At 39.9% G+C, this 18,182-nt stretch overlaps 1 pseudogene; it reads right to left on the minus strand.

The window, feature by feature from the left end:
• Positions 1-13,418: 13,418 nt before the first annotated feature.
• The window catches only part of Ighv-ps3 (immunoglobulin heavy chain variable region, pseudogene 3), a 45,890-nt pseudogene continuing 41,126 nt past the window's right edge, over positions 13,419-18,182 (minus strand).

The following is an 18,182-nucleotide window of genomic DNA, read 5'->3' on the forward strand; positions in this document are numbered from 1 at the left end:
ACTTGACCAAAGAGATTCCTACCTGATGCAATGTATTAACCATATGATTTTTCATCCATTTCATCCACATGGCATTCATATATTAAGGGGCAAATTCTCTCCTACAAGAACATGCAAAATTAATGGTCTGGCTAAAGAGAAATCTTACTATAGCTAATCTGAAATTACCATGTTCCAAAGGTGACAATGGCCTGGTTGATAGTCACCCATTAATCCAAAAGCAAGTGCTCTGTAGAACAAGAGTGACTTCCAATAATCCAGGGGGTGACTGTGAAAAATGATGCTGAGTCAGCATGCTGACTCTGAGAAACAAGGAAGCATGGGATGAAAGATTTATGTGCAATCTCAGAACCTGCCTCAGTTAACATGTACATACATTGAGTTGATTACTGAGATCTGTGAAATGATGTCCAACCTACAGTAATTATGCTTATATGATTGTATATTCTGATATGCATACATTACATTCTAAAAGACTGAAATTTCTGCCGAACAACATAGACACAGTTTACAATGCACATAAAAGTAAGTATACTGGCTGGTTTTGTGTGTCAACTTGACACAAGCTGAAGTTATCAGAGAGATAGGAGACTCAGTGGGGAAGATACCACCATGAGACCCAGCTGTAAGGCATTTTCTTTACAAGTGATCAAGGTGGGGGGGGTACCCAGCCCACTGTGTGTGGTGCTGTCCCTGGGCTGGTAGTCTTGGGTTCTATAAGACTGCAAGCTGAGCAAGCCAGGGGTAGCAAGCCAGTAAATAACATCCCTCCAAGGCCTCTGCATCAGCTCCTACTTCCTGACCTACTGAAGTTCCAGTCCTGAGTTTCTTTGGTGATGAACAACAATGTGGAAAGTGTAAACCGAGTAAAGCTTTTCTTCCCCAACTTTCTTCTTGGTTATGATGTTTTGTGCAGGAAGAACATCATGCAGGATTTTTATATTAAAATTCATATTACTTCATTCAAAGCAACTACAACCAAACCAGTCTCTTGGAATCCAGAGATATTTTTATCACTGTGAATTATCACAGCATCTTCTTTATTGTTTTATAAGAACAAAAATACCAATGGAACTGGGAACTAGTGAACAGAATATCAAGATACAGTGTACCACAGTAAGCATAATTAGCATCACTTTATTCACAGATGTAATTTTTATTAGCTTTAATCATTTTAGTCCCCAACTTTTCAACGCTTTGACAATTCCTCATCCCGTTCCTCTAGTTGGTGGTTCAGTGTCTGAGACATATTGAGGGTCCAGGTTAGTTGAGACTACTTGACTTCCTATTGGATTGCCTTCTTCCTCAATTTCTTGCAGTCTTTCTCTAATTAAACCATCAGAGTCCCTGTCTTCAGACCATTTGGAGGGTGCATGTATGTGTTTCTATCTGAGTCAGAGACTGATGGGCCTCTCAGAATGCAGTCCTGTTAAGCTTCTATCTGTAAGTGTATCATAGCATTCAGTACTAGTGTCAAGTCTTGGAGCCTCCTATTGAGATGGGTCCCAATATGGGCTCATCACTACACTTCCTTTCCCTCAATATTATCTCCATTTTTGTCCCTGCAGTTCTTTTAGACAGAAAAAAAAATCTGGATCAGTGCTTTTGAAACCACATCCCTCCACTTGATACCCTGTTTTGTACTGGAGATGGATTCTACCCTTTCCCTCTACCCACTTTGGGGCATTTAATCTAAGGTCAGTCATTTTGAGTGATAAGAATCGCTTTTCCCAGGTTTCTGGTACATTCTCGTGGGTCTGCCTAACTCCTAAGGTTGTATATTTCCATTCATTCTGTTGTCCCTTGGATCGTCACTCCTGTGTCATACCACATGCACACACAAGGTAGAAAAGTTGACAAATGCCATATAATACTGTGGAGGAGACAAACAAAGGGTCACTCAGAATAACCAATTCCTAGCATCTCTTCAAAATAATCTTCATTTTCTCAATCCCAGTGCACCTTCCTGCTCTTTCAGTGTTTCTGACACTCAGGATGTGGTTACAACACTGTGTCTTGCACAGTAATAGACCACAGAGTCTTCAGATACCAGGCTGCTGAGTTGCATGTAAGCTGTTTTGGAGGATGTGTCTGTACTTAATGTGGCCTTCTCTTTGAACTTCTGATTATAGCTAGTGTCACCACTGTAAAGATTAATATAACCAATCCATTCCATGCCCTGTTCAGGTCTCTTTTTCACCCAGCTCATACAGTAGCTGCTGAGGAACTGCCTCCTGAAGCTGAAGTAAGAATTCTTGCAGGACAACTTCCCTGAAGCCCCAGGCCTCTGCAGATCAGAGCCACACTGTTGCAGCTGAATCTGGGAGTGAACACCTCTGGAGAGACAGTCAGAGTGGAAGGCATTTTCACCTCAGGTCCTTTCTACTTTTCAGATTTGAAACTTTAAACCCCTTACCTGCAGTTACTTAGAGGACAAACAGAAAGACTCAACTCCATTTCATGTTTAGAATAAGTATGTTCAGGTACTGTGGAGGGGACGCTGACCATTTATTTTCAGAGTATGGACATTGCTGTATTTACTGCCATAGATTCAATAAATTTGCATATATGTAAACAGGGTACTTCTTACAAAAGAACCTAGTCCAGCCGGACACGAGCTAGATAGGAGGGATTTGAAAGGTACAATGGTCAGGCAGCAAGATGCTCAGGTCCAAGTCCTAATCCTCTCTCAGTAAATGTATCCCATACACATTCCCTGAGCCATTTGAAATGCTGTGGGTTTAACATGAGAAAATAAAATCTCAGCAGATATCTGGCCTGTGACCATTGCACCTCTTTGGCACAATGACATTAGATATATCCACAGATGCTCGTTGTGATGATGATGATGAGGAGGAGGAGGAGAAGGAGGAGAAGGAGGAGAAGGAGGAAGAGGATGAGGAGGAGGATTGAAAGATGGAAATTTCCATAAATGGCTAATTTTTGAGATTTTAGAGATTCTTTCAGATATTAGCAATTACTAGTTGCCGTACCAACAGGTTGTAAACTACAAGACTCAAAAAATTGACCAATGTATTTACATAATAATGATTACAGCACTATCATCAATAACTAAATTATGGACATAATCCAGAAATGTGTCAACAAAGGATTATATCACTAAACCATATGTGTGTGTGTATATATATATATACGTGTGTGTGTGTGTGTGTGTGTGTGTGTGTGTGTGTGTTAATCAAAAAGGAATAAAAAAAGTCCATTACTTTTGGGAAAATGGATGCAATTAAAGTCAATCAAAATCACAAACAATAATGAGACTCTTGTTAGTAGGTCTTAAGTACTTCATAGTTATATATATCTATATATTCAAATACATGATAATGTCTCACTGAAATTCTCTAATAGAACAAAAGGAAAATGAGAGGACGAAATGTTACAAGAAAAGTATACACAGTATACAAATTATACCAGTATGAAAATTCTATACATATTTAAATTTGTTATTTCTAAACTTCACAAGAATTTTATTCTTTAAAATTTTCAATGATATATGAATTATGCTATAATCACACATCAGTTTCAAGACTCTCACTACTATATACAACATCTAACTCCCTGATGTTCTCTTTGAGACTCTCCAAACAGTCTCTTCCCAATATCGACTGCTTTTGTTTTCTTAACTAATCATAAAGTGAGTTTCATTAGTACCACTTACATACACGTAGATAGGGTCATCACCATTAAATAGTGAACCTCGAGAAAACTTCCCCCAAAATTCATTATATATGGCTCATCAGTCAACAAATGCCAAAAGATCATCAGCTTTCTGTGGGCTAAAAGTACAAGGTTTAGAGCCAGTATTTCTATTGATCCCATTATAAACTTCTGAATTGATTACCTATGTTAATTAAGGGCCAAATGGCAAATTCATGGCTCCAAGTTTGTTAGAAAACTTTCGAGATAATAGATATTTATAGACAACAGTCCAGATTACCTTATATATAGATGGTTTTCAAAAACATCAAAAATCCACAAAATATGAGATTTGAAGTTATTTATCTTCATGTTTGCTCCTGATAGGATCTCTTTCTGGATTCTAAGAAGAAATTGAGCATCGATGGAGTTGCTCCAATTGCAGTGAGACAACCACTAGGCAAAAGTTGCTTCAATTCATCTACAGATAAAATACTATCCAGAAAAGGACAAATTATGCAGAATAGTTGACTGATAAGCTCTGCCATGAGGGGGTAATCAGCCCTTCAAAAATCTGCATTTCGAAGGTCTGTTAGATGATCCTGGGCCAAAAGGCTGAAGACTGAAGCTCTGACATTTTGAAGAATAGCGACTGTCCAGATGATCAGCAGTCTCTATAAATTGGCTAAGTTTAGAAACTTTGTTTTGTGCTTCTCACATTTTCAGGTAATATTGATCATTCTCAGAATTCTGATGGTATTGAAGATGGATTATAGTCTCATAGTCTATTAGGCTGTTAAATGCTGAAAATACATATTTTATTAGTTAGTTATCAAAGATAGTATACAAGATAACCAGGATGTAACATAGATTTTAAGTCTTTCTTAAACTGGATTGGAAAAATAAATGTTCTGCTTAACTAATAAAGCATTGGACCTGATATTAAATTAATTTTATGCTTTTAATTACAATATGATAATAGGTGTACTCAGCTTATATTTGAGAGAAAAGTTTTTATTTAATTAGACAAAACGTGTGAAATGTAGGATGATGTCATACAGGTGAGGCAGGTACAAGATAGAATGAGGCCTGTCATTGGGTGAGAAGGAAGGATGGGCGGGAGAAAAGTTTGAGGGAAGAAGGGGAGACTGGAATGGAAAGAAAGGGAAACTGGAGGAGACTGCAGAGTAGCCATGGAGAGAACATGGAGGCTGATGTTAAGATTCCACTGTTTGTATTTATAGGTTTCTATGAATATTCTTAAGGGATGGATGCATATAGGGCTTTATATGTTATGAATATTTTACAATATGTTATATTGTTTAGGTGGGCAATTATATCTTATAATTGGATCAGAGTTTATTGTGTTGTGTGTTCTATCATGTGCAGATTAAAGTGGAAGAGAGTGCAGCAGCTAGAGACACTGGGCTGCCACGGAGTTGGGATTTGTGTTTCTGGCAAGATATCTAGCAGATACCTTGAGGCACTGCGATGCAGGATTTAGCAGGGTAAAAGACAGCATTTTTTATAATTTTACAACAAAAAGTTTTTAATTGGATACATCAGTGTGAGGCACAGAAAAAGTTCCTTTGAGTTGATGGTCAGAGAGTGTTTAAAGCAGAATGAGATAATTCCATTGCTATTGTATAAATAAGTAAATTTATTTCTAAGAAATGGTTTCAAAACGGAGCAGATTATGAGAGTCAAAGGGGGTAGATGACTCTAACAAAGGAAAGAGTATCTTCCAGACACAATTGTGCTAATACATATGTAAACTCACAGACACTGTGAGGAAAGGCCTAGAGCCTGAAACAGTTCAACCCAGATAAAATCCCAAAGTTAGGAGAAGTAAATAAACACACGCTCTCACGCATAACAACAAAGTCCAGTAATTAACACTCCCAAGGAAAGGAATAATTAGTTTTCTTCAATGGAGTCTCACAGGGAATATTAAGCACAATCAAAAATGGAAGACATATTTAACAATTGATAGGCAGCAAAAATGAACACAATATTATTCCTGCTGACATTTATTCTAATATTAAGTTTTTCAGCTCTATTTGTGTCACTTACCTGTTGTCTGTATATGATGACTTGATGAATACACAAATGTTTCATTGCTTTCAGTGTGTGTGTGTGTGTGTGTGTGTGTGTGTGTGTGTGTGCGCGCGCCTTGCTTTTTGATGGTTTTATTGTTTTGTATATGTTTCTTTTAAACCTTTTAATTTTTTCTTTTTCTTTCTTTTTTATTGTTTTTTTATTTTTTCAAAGAGAGAAAAAACTGTGTTTAGATGATTGAGTTGGAAATTAGGAATGATCTAGAATTAGTTGGCTAGAGAAATCGGCTATTAGAATGCAGTATATGCAGCAATACAGAGGCGAATGCCAGCAGCAAACCACTGAACTGAGAATAGGACCCCCGTTAAAGGAATCAGAGAAAGAACTGGAAGAGCTTGAAGGGGCTCGTGACCCCTTATGAACAACAATGCCAAGTAACTAGAGCTTTCAGGGACTAAGCCACTACCTAAAGACTATACATGGACTGACCCTGGACTCTGACCTCATAGGTAGCAATGAATATCCTAGTAAGATCACCAGTGGAAGGGGAAGCCCTTGGTCCTGCTAAGACTGAACCCCCAGTGAACGTGATTGTTGGGGGAGGGCGGCAATTGGGGGAGGGTTGGGAGGGGAACACCCATAAAGAAGGGGAGGGGAGGGATTAGGGGGATGTTGGCCCGGAAACCGGGAAAGGGAATAACATTCGAAATGTAAATAAGAAATACTCAAGTTAAATATATATATATATATATATATATATATACACATAACCTTGAACAATAAAAAAAGAAAAAAAAAGAATGCAGTATATGACTTTTATTCCAAAAGCATAAAAAGCAAATAAAAACAAGTAATCATAAATCTGTCGGCCATTTATCAAAGAATCTTTACAATGTTTGACAATAAAGACATTACATGTCACTCAGCAAAGGGGCAGATCCATTAATATACTTAGGAAAGGAAACCACAGAGGGTGCACCTCCCTACCCAGTTCATCTATGTGGATAATTGGCCTCATTGTGCACCCTACTGGTTATGAGCTCCCATATATGATGGTTGCCATGGCATACACTAAAGTTGTTCAGGCTGCCTTAAGAAATAACTTATCCCTATAACTTCAGCATTCACAGAGCTCAGCTGAAGGGATGAATGGCTCTAGTTCTGTGGGGTGGCAGGCAGTGAAAGTTACCTTGATTACTGATGGAGATAGATTGAATCCCCAGAAAACACTAAAAGGAATGGCAGGTGCATTTCCAATATCCCAGATCATGGCCTCACTAGCTACAGCCCCCCACAAACCTCTGTAGAAACCAACAGACTAGTCACAAAAAGAGGACCATATTACCAAATATGTAGATGAGGTCTGACCCATCCAAAAAAACTGTACTAAAAGGTTGTGTTCAGAACTAAAGGAATGCAGGAATTAGTCCGTCATCTGAGAACTTCTGTCACAAGTGCTTTAACACCGAAGCTTGAAGAAGAGGTCTGCTTTCCCTGAAATTGCCTCCAAAAGTTCTCCTGTACTCCTCACCAGTAGTCTGTCTCCTGCAGCAAAAAGAAGGACAGGCAACAGAGGCAGTGGAAGCATTCCCCCTTTACTACCTGAGGTCGCTCTCCCCCTTGACAAACCGGAGCACCTATCCAGGTGAGATAACTCTGTGGGAGAGCCCTTCAGTGCCAGAGCCCTACAACTGGTGCCCACAATATGTTGCCCGAACAACCCACTACAAGACAAGATGGACAGATACTGTGGAAAGGTGATCCCCTCCCTAAAGACAACCTATCCTTTACTGCTGTGCTTTCAGTCAGTGCCATCGCTTGTAATTGGACAATCTGAACAGGCAACTGAAGCCTTCTGGACAGAGCTACTCTCTGGTGTTGGCTGAAGGTCCCTCTAGCCCCTGTCTAAATCAGGACACTCACATCTGGTAGTGACAAAGACTCTCTACCTAACCTCTCCTTAAAATAAAAAGAAAATCTGATAACGTGGCAGCCACTTAAAAGCTACAGGGCAAATGCCAGTTCTTAAATCTGCCATTAGGCTTAGCATTTTGAACCTCTATGGAATCTTCCAAGGCCAATAGGACCAGGGAATATTCCTATTGGAAAAAGTGTTTTTCCTCTTTTATGTAAAGGACAATTCAACACCACATGAAAGCTTCCCACACCAGAAGCTGTGTCCTGCAGCTTCCCACAGCCAGACAGCCTGACACGCAAGCAGGGGTGGTGTGGGGCAAGTGTGGTCAAACTTGCCATTTCCACTGTCCCTAGGGGCTGTGTCCTGTTGCTAAGCAGACTCAGGAAACCCCCAATGCTTCAGAGAAGACACTAAACAAACCACCTGCTCATCTAGCCCCTCCCATGCCTACCCAAAGGTAGGACTCCATTAAAAAACAAAAGAGCTTCCACCTGCCTCTCCCCTTAAGCCACCATACCCATACAAACAGGAGAGATACCTTACAAGCCTTAGAGGGAGTTCCTACCACCCAAACAGAAAAAGGCAATGTCCCCCTATAAGCAATACACACATCTTCATTTTTATGAGACCTAGAGGCCTAGAAGATTAGACAATTAGTCTTTCCTTCTAAACACTCTTTTCTGCAAAAGTTTTTAATCTGAGGCCTGTCCTGAGATGTCCCACTACTGTCACAAGCTGTAGGGAAGTCCTTTGTTTGCAGAGCCTCAGACTAATCTCCAGTGGAAGTCCTCTCTATGTTCCCAGCTGTGGCCTCCATTAATCCCAAGTCTAGAGCCAACCTGTGACAAGTCAAGGATTCCCATCACAGGACTAGCCATAGTTCCCCCCTTTTCTCTCGGCCACGGGCAAATCCAGCCCACAGCACCCACTCCATTCTCAGCTCTTCCTCAGCATCTGGTGGCACCTGGATGACCAAGAGTCTGGGAATCAGACTACCCAGAGTCTCATCACAGTGTCAAGGAGACATAGCGAGCTCTGGCTCTCTGTCCCATGCCTCAGATTATGCTTCCCCACGCCAGGCACTTCCCACAGCCTCAGAGACTGCACAGGGAAAGCACATCAAACTTCCCTTGTCCTGCCACCCCAAATTCAGTGCCCAGCACCAAAGCAGGTGTGGGACACCCCACCCACCATTAACACAACAACTGCTTCTCACTCCTTGTACCCTGACTGTGCTATCAAGACTATTCTTTCTTTAAGCTTTTCTTCAAAGTTGGCAAATTAGGATTTACCAGCCAAGAAGAATCAAGTGGTGAAAACACAGAGATCTGCCTGCTTAGAGCACACAGCCACAGCAGCTGCATGGCAGAGCAGGACCCTCCCCCACTACATCTTAGACTGGCCAAAGACACTGGAAAAACACAACCAAAACCTGAAAGTTTTCAGAATTTGCTTAAATGCTTGTTCTCTCTAACAGGAACATCTAAGACAATGTTCAGGCTTCTCAACCCAAAATATCCATGTCGCTTTATTTAAATGTTTATTTTCTCCCTAGTTTTCACGATTAATATCCAAAAATTTTCAAAATTTTCTTTAAGGATTAAAGGTCATCTATCTAATCTACTCCCACAGGTCAAACCAAATGTACTGATAACCTTTACTTAATCCTTAATTAACAACAAGTTTTCTTTCACAGACAAAATGTTACTGCCTATTCCAGATACATAATTAACATGATAATTTCTTCCTCCACCATCCAACGCAGAGTTAAAGGATGCCTTCCATGACTTAACTCCTCAAACAGGCTTCCTTTTTTTAGAATCATAACAACAGACCATGATATACTCCCAAGCAAACCAACACAGGTTTAACACAGACCACCCATCCTATGCAGACATCCACCTGCTGGCTTTCTGCTCCTCTGTTGTGATCACCTTACAGGTTTTTCTACAGTGCTGCTCCCACAGATCCATCCCTTCCAAAGCCACCCCCTCAGACCTGACAGGGACAACAAAGTTGCCTTTATCCAGACCCTCATCTGACAGAAGACTCTCAGAGACACACACTTAGATCCACAGATGAGAGCTGAGACCCACAGACTTGAGACCTTCTAGTGAAGTGAACTCTCTTGCCAAAGCCAAATGGCTACTGAACTTGGGGAAAGTTACATGATAGTAAGGAAAACATGATGTCTAGTTAGATTAATCTAATGTTGTTTAAAAACCAATGTTAATACCTCAAATGGTACAACCCATGGAACAACGATCCTTTTACCTCCCAATCCCACCCTCTTGCCTTGCTACCACCCCAGCTTATTTGCACTAACACTCTGGCATATTTAGTGTTTTCTTATGATACTTCAAGCCCACCCAAAATTTAATTACAAATGATTACTTCTTTAAAAAGTAAAAGGGGTAATTCTGGGGTGGTGGGCAGTGAAAGTTACCTTGATTCCTGGCCAAGATAGGTCAATTTCCTGGGAGACCCGAAAAGGGAAAGCAGGTGCATTCCCAGTCTCCCAGAATATCTTAGCCTTACATACCTGTGCCCCCCAAAGTCCCAGTAGGAATGTTTGAGACAGACCAGTCATGTAGGACAATGCCTCAATCCCCTCCTCACAGGTAAGGAAGTGACGGCAGGTTACATAGGCTCAAAACAATGCCCTAAGCCCTTCTCCTCCACAGTTGAAGATATGATCACAGTTCTTGTAGGTTCAAGACAGATCAATCATAGAAATAGGACCACACTTACAAATAAGCAGATGCAGTTTTCACAAACTCTGGCCAAACCAATAGGAAGTACCTCTGTCAGACACTGACCCATCCAAAAACCTGTATTTGAGTGTCCTGTTCATAATCAAAGGTGTGCAGGAACTATTCCATTGCCTGAGAGCTTCTGTCATAAGAGCTATAACATAGCAGCTTGGAGAAGAGATCTCCTCTCCCCTAAATCATCACAGACAGAAGCTCCCCTCCACTCCTGGCCAGGCAGCAGTGGAAAAGAGCAGAACCCACAGTTGGAACAGCAGAAGCTGTCCCCCCTCCCTGGCTGAGTTCTCTCCCCCTTCCTTGCACCTAGTATGGTTAGAGATTTTCATGGGAGAGCCCAGGTGCCAGACCCCTACAAACCTGTTCCTCAAGATCTGCACAGCTAATTTATTCAGAAGTTTTTCTTTCAATGACAATGTGCAATGGATATTTGTCAAGATTGTTGATGACTATTGACATGAAGATAGCAGTGGACATGACAGCCTGGTACTCACAGAGAAGCATAGTTGTAGGCGTTTACCTCATCTGGATTTTTGGTTCAATTCCATTTATCAACCTTTCCTATTTTACTCCAATATCCTCCTGTTTTTATTACAGGTATTTTAGTCACATAAGATGGCTCCTCACATGAAGCAAAGAAGGGCAGGCCGACAGGAGCCGGATGTAGATCGCTCCTGAGAGACACAGCCAGAATACAGCAAATACAGAGGCGAATGCCAGCAGCAAACCACTGAACTGAGAATAGGACCCCCGTTGAAGGAATCAGAGAAAGAACTGGAAGAGCTTGAAGAGGCTCGAGACCCCATATGTACAACAATGCCAAGCAACCAGAGCTTCCAGGGACTAAGCCACTAACTAAAGACTATACATGGACTGACCCTGGACTCTGACCTCATAGGTAGCAATGAATATCCTAGTAAGAGCACCATTGGAAGGGGAAGCCCTGGGTCCTGCTAAGACTGAACCCCCAGTGAACTAGATTGTTGGGGGGAGAGCGGCAATGGGGGGAGGATGGGGAGGGGAACACCCATAGAGAAGGGGAGGGGGGAGGGGGGATGTTTGCCCGGAAACCGGGAAAGGGAATAACACTCGAAATGTATATAAGAAATACTCAAGTTAATTTAAAAAAAAAAAAAAAGATGGCTCCTCACGGAAGGGGAAAAAAAATCAAATATCTGCACTCCATTCAGAAAGCTGAGAGTCGAGGTACTCGACAAACTGGTGTTTTGCTTTGTATTATTTTTGTTTTGTTTTGTTATCTGTGGGGACAGAACTCATCCTAATTACCCAGACATTTCCATCATTAGACTATTACCCATCCTAAGGGAGGTGTCACTTGTAGTTTATGGCCTGCTGAGCTGTATGCTGTTGGTCAGAGTCTACACTAGATTCTAGAATTTAGCAGGAGAACTACACTCATAGTCACAAGAACTTCATAAAGAGTTTCTATATGGCCATACCTTAAACTTTACTGTTCAACTGGATTTAGAATGACTATGTAAACTGGTGATGCCTACAGACCCTTTTCCAACGTCTATTACTCTATTGAAATATATCTACAATGAACAGTCTGTGCTCAGACTTCTCAAATTTCAATCCAGGTTCACAAGGCAATCAGCACCACATTCTCATTCTTATCTTCACATGATTTGCTTCCCTCTATGACACCTGCAGTGATGACCTCAAGAAATAAAAGCTTTCCTAGGAGAAATTATTCTGTGCTCTTAGAGATTAAAAATAGAAAACATCAAACTTAAACTATATACACATGCACACACAAACACACTCACATACACACAAACAGAGAAAGAGAGTAAGAGAGAGAGTGAGCAATGAAGAGAGAGGTGGGGGGTCAGGGAGAGGGAGAGGGAGAGGGAGGCTAAGATAGGCTAAAAGCCAAACATTTTACTTATGTATTTTATTATAACTAAACATTACAGTTTTTATAGATGCCTCATGTTAAATATTTCAGTCCTGCCTTTTTTATATACACTTTAAAGATGTAAACAAAGACATGAGATTTTGAGCATGTAGGAGATTTACACAACAGGTATCTATCAGAAAATTTTCTTTATTAATGCTTTACAATTCTTTTTCCTATAACTTATTGAAAATAGATTGCTTTGTGCAATATATTCTGATTACTGGTTTCCATTCCCCAATACCTTCTCAATCTTCTCCCAGCTCTACTCTGTTCATAAAATTAGAAAACATACAGAATCAAAATGTGATAAAGGAAATGCAAACAAATGGAAATAGGACAAAACCAACAGAAGAAAAAATTACCAATATACAGCACAAGAAACCTATGTGGATAGAGACACACACAAGTTCACAAATACTGCATAGGACAAAGCTGGGCAACAAGTATGCAATGGATGCTGTATCAGTATAGGTCCATGCTCTATAGAGGATAGTGGCTTGTAGGAATGATTTCTGAGACTAGAAATGAAGTGAATATGAAATCAAACATTTATGTATAATCAAGAACCTCCCTCAGTCAACAGATACATACATTGTGTTGATAAAGGAGTTCAATTAAAAGTGATTTAATGATATTTTGAGCATTGTACAGGAATTAAATTTGCATGCCTCTGCATTCTGATAAATATTCCTTACATTCTAAGAGACTAGAATTCTTCTGGAACACACAGCAAGAGATAACAACACACCTGAGGTCACTGTGACTATGAAAGAGGGTTTGCTTGCCTATGTTAGATTTTATAGGTCTACTTTTTATTATACATTATCTTTAATGATTACAAATCCAGTTCTCTCAGGATCCAGTGATATTTTTAACATGTATCACCACACTTTTCACTTTTTATTGTTTAATTGAGTAGGAAACATGCCAATAGAAGTGGTAACTGATGAAGTGATTCACAAGTTATGGTGAATTATAGGGTTAGCCAAGCAGCATTATAAAGATGACAAGGGCACTATAGGTCTATGAGGAGGAGACAATAAATGGACATTCAACATTACTGTCCCTGAGCATGTCTAAAGATTAGTCTTTTATCTCATCTCAGTCCCATGGAAGGTTGCTGCTCCTTCAGTTTTTGACAGGATGTGGTTAGAACACTGTGTCTTGAACAGTAATAGGCCGCAGAGTCCTCAGATGTCAATCTGCTGAGTTCCATGTAGGCCGTGTTGGAGGATTTGTCTGCAGTCACTGTCGCCTTGCCCTTAAACTTCTGATTATAGTCAATAATATCAATTAGAGGAATAATAGCTCCAATCCATTCCAGGTCCTGTCCAGGCTTCTGCTTTACCCAGTGCATAGCATAGTCAGTGAAAGTGTACCCAGAAGCCTTGTAGGACATCTTCACTGAATCCCCAGTTCTTTCCAGCTCATCTCCAGACTGCTGCAGCTTTACCTCAGAGTGAACACCTGTTCAGAGAAAGGCAGAGTGGAAATCATTGTCACCTCAGACCCTGTCTCTTCTTCAAATTTGGAAATTGTGAGCCCCTTACCAGCAGTTATGGATAGGAGAAAGGGAAAGACCAAGCTCCATTCGATGGTTAGAGTCAGGGTGTTCAGGGATTGTGGAGAAGACACTGATCACAGGTTGTTTTCAGTGTGTGACTTCCCTGTGTTTACTGCTGTAGACTCAGGTAATTTGCATATTAATGAGCAGGAGAAATTTTATATAATAACCTAGTCCAGCTGGAGAAGAATTGGTGGAGAGGGAGTTAAAAGGCACTTGGGTCAGGTCACAGGATGCTCAGGTACAAGTCCTAATCCTGAGTAAATGCATCCCATACACTTCCACTCTGAGCAAATGCTGTGGATATAACTCTAGGGTCTAAACTCTCCAAAGATTTTTGCCATGATTCTGTTGCTTCTTTTGTTCTAGGAAGCGGCAGTTATGCTTGCACCTAAACCACACAAAGACCCAATACAAAAAGAGAACATTGGACCAATTTCCCTTGTGAATACAGTTGCAAAAATACTCAATGAAATCCTGGCAATCAGGATCCAAGAACACACCAAAATGATTATGCATCATGATCTATTAGGCTTCATCCCAGGAGTGCAGGAATGTTTCAATATATGGAAATCCATCAATGTCATCCACTATATAAACAAACTCAAAGGAAATAATCACATGATCATTTCATTAGATGCCGAGAAAGGATTTGACAAAATTCAACACTCCTTCATGGTAAAAGTCTTGAAAAGATTAGGAATTCAAGGCTCATACCTAAACACAGTAAAAGCAATACTCAGCAAAGCAGTAGTCATCATCAAACTAAACGGACAGTAACTTGAAGCAATCTTATTAAAGGAGAAGACAGGCTGCCTCCTCTATCCTGACCTATTCAATAAAGTACTCAAACACCTAGTAAGGGCAATTAGACAACAAATGGGAAAGTGATAGAAATTGGAAAAGATTAAGTCAAAATACACTGTTTACAGCTGATATGATAGTATACACAAATGAGCCAAAAAAATGCAGTGGAGAACTAATAAACCTGGTAAACATCTACAGCAATGTGGCTGAATATAAAATTAACTCAAACAAATCAGTAGCCTTCTGCTACGCAAAAGATAAACAGCCTAAGAAATTAGTCGCAAATAATATAAAACACCTTGATGCTAAACAAGAAACTGAAAGATCATTATGACAAGAAATTCACATCTCTGAAGAAAGAAACCAAAGAAAAGTTCAGATAATGGAAAGATTTTCCATGTTCGTGGATTGGCAGGATTAATATTGTAAAGTTGGCCATCTTGCTCAAGCAATGTACAGATTCAATGCAATCCCCATCAAAATTCTAACTCATTTCTTCACAAAGATATAAAATGCAATTTGAAAATTCATCTGGAATAAAAGAAAAACCCAGGATAGCAAAACTTATTCTCAACAATAAAAGAGCAAGTGGAGGAATCACTTTCCCTGACCTCAAGATGTATTACAGAGCAATAGTGATTAATATCTGTATGGTATTGGTTCAGACACAGTCAGGTAGATCAGTGGAATAGAATTGAAGACCTAGAAATGAACCCATACAGGTATGGTCACTTGACCTTTGCCAAAGATCCTAAAACCATCCTGTTGAAAAAAAAAAGAGGGGCTGGGGATTTAGCTCAGTGGTAGAGCGCTTACCTAGGAAGCGCAAGGCCCTGGGTTCGGTCCCCAGCTCCGAAAAAAAAAAAAGAACCAAAAAAAAAAAAAAAGAGGGCATATTCAACAAATGGTGCTAATGTATGTGGTGGTCTGCATGTAGAAGAATTCCAATTCATCCATTCTTATCACCTTGTACAAAGCTTAAATCCCAGTGCATCAAGGACTTCTACATAAATCAAATTCTCTAAACTATCACAAGAAAAAGTGGGGAAGAGCCTCAAATACATGGGCACTAGGGAAAAAAATCCTGAATCAAACACCAATGTCTTGTGCTCTAAGATCAACAATCAACAAATGGAACCTCATAAAATTGCACAACTTCTGCGAGGAAAAGGAAACTGTAAACAAAATGGCAACCAACAGATTGGGAAAAGATCTTTACCAATACTATGTCCGATAGAGGGCTGATACTTAATATATAAAAATATCTCAAGCTAGACTCCAGAGAATCAAATAATCCTATTTAAAAACGGGTTACAGAGCTAAACAAAGAATTCTCAACTGAAGAATACCTAATCGCTGTGAAGCATCTAAAGAGATGTTCAATATCCTTAGTCATAAGAGAAATGGGAATCATAACAACCCTGATATTCCAACTCAGACCAATGCGAATAGCTAAGATAAAAAACAAAACAAAACAAAACAAACAAACAAAAAAAACCTAAGGTGAAATAAGACACTGGCAAGGATATGGAAAATGAAGAAAAATCCTCCATTGTTAGTGTGATTTTCAGACCACCAGTCTTGAAATCAGTCTGGTGATTGCTAAAAATTATGCATAATACTACCTGAGGACACAGCTATACCACTTCTGGTCATATACCTAAATGACACTCCAACATATGACAAGGACACATGCTCTACTATTTTCATAGGAGCCACATTTATAATAGACAGAAGCTGGAATGATTCCAGACGTCTTTCAACAGGTTAATGGATACAAAAATATATGGTACATTTCCACAATAGAATACTACACAGCTATTAAAAAATTACTTCAAATATACAAAATATACACGCATATATATACGTGTGTGTGTGTGTGTGTGTGTGTGTGTGTGTTTACATCATGAAATTCTTAGGCAAATTGTTGGAACTAGAAAATATCATCCTGAGTGAGGTAACCCAGTCCCAAAGAACACACACGGCATGTAGGAACTGATAAGTGGATATTAACCCAGAAGCTCAGAATACTCAAGATACAATTCACAGAGCATATGAAACTTACAAAGAAGGAACACCAAAGTTTATGCTTTAGTACTTCTTAGAAGGGAAACAAAATAAACATGGGAGGTAGAGGGTAAGGGACTTGGGAGGAAGAGAATAATGGGAGGGAGAGAGAGAAGGGCAGGAATGTGGGACTGAGTCCCTGGGGCTTTTCCACAGAGATCTCTGGCACAGTTAGATGCTTTGGTTCAGAAGAGGTGGCAGAACTAAGGCAGGGTGAGAGGACTGCTTCTGCAGCCTCCACTGCTGGTGTTGCTCCTTTCTACCATTGCTGCTTTGATTGCTTGGACAGGGCTGAGCCAGCAGGAGACTGACTAGAGGTGAGTGGTGTAGGAGAGCTTCTGGTGGCGATGTAGGGGATGCAGATATCTTCCCCAAGAGGCAATGAAACGGCTCTTATGACAGAAGTTCTCAGGCGATGAAATGATTCCTGCACACCTTAATCCTTCTGAACACGATTCTTAAATACAGTGTCTGACAGAAGGTATTTCCTATTGGTTTGGCCTGAGAGCTTGGGAAAACCTCATCTATATATTCATGAGCATGGTCCTGCTTCTATGACTGGTCGATCTTGAGTCTACCTGTGGTCCCTCCTTGTGGACTCATTGCTTGGTAATTTAGTCCCTGGGAACTCTGGTAGTGTCTGGTTTGTTGATATCATTGTTCAGGAAACTACAATCCCTCAAAATGAAAAGATAAAGAACCCAAAAGATACAACTATGAAACAACTCCAGCATTTGAAGGTCAGAAAACAATGTGGAGGAGGGACATAAAGACTGCAGGATTCAGAGGAATCGAACAGGGAATCTGATGTTACATTGTGTCATATGGTAATGGCAGAAGCTACAACTCTAAAGTCTCACCAACATGGCTGTCAAATCATGACCTCCTTCAATAACATTGAAATCAAAAGACATTCTCACTTGAAGGGATGAATTCACAGACACTAAACACAACTAAAAGGAAGTGGGAAAGAAAATCTGCAAACACATGGAAAAATAATAAAAAGAGAAGAGCATTAAGAATGTAGGAAAAACAACAGAACTAGTAAATATTAGAATGAATATAGTAAAGTATATTGCTACATTCAATAATTTTTGTGGGTGAATGTAAAAACATTGATGGAATTTTTCAATAAAATTAATTTCGTTAAAAAAAAAGGAAATAGCTTCTCCCAGTATCTTCAGTGTTCACAGAGTTCAGCTTAAGGAATAAAAGGCTCTAGTTTACCTGGGAATAATGATTAATGCATCAGCAAATAATACTACTATAATATCCCTCTCAAAGTCAGATAGCTCCTTGATGGCAGTTCACTACAGCTCTACCAGTTCCCATTTCTACCAAGATGAAAACAGGAGATTGCAGTCTTTCCCTGTCTTCATTCGGCTACAAATGTGGCAAAGCACCTGTATTCAGAGGATAAAT

This window comes from Rattus norvegicus, chromosome 6, assembly GCF_021556685.1.
Source record: "Rattus norvegicus strain SHRSP/BbbUtx chromosome 6, alternate assembly SHRSP_T2T, whole genome shotgun sequence".
Taxonomy (NCBI): Eukaryota; Metazoa; Chordata; class Mammalia; order Rodentia; family Muridae; genus Rattus; species Rattus norvegicus.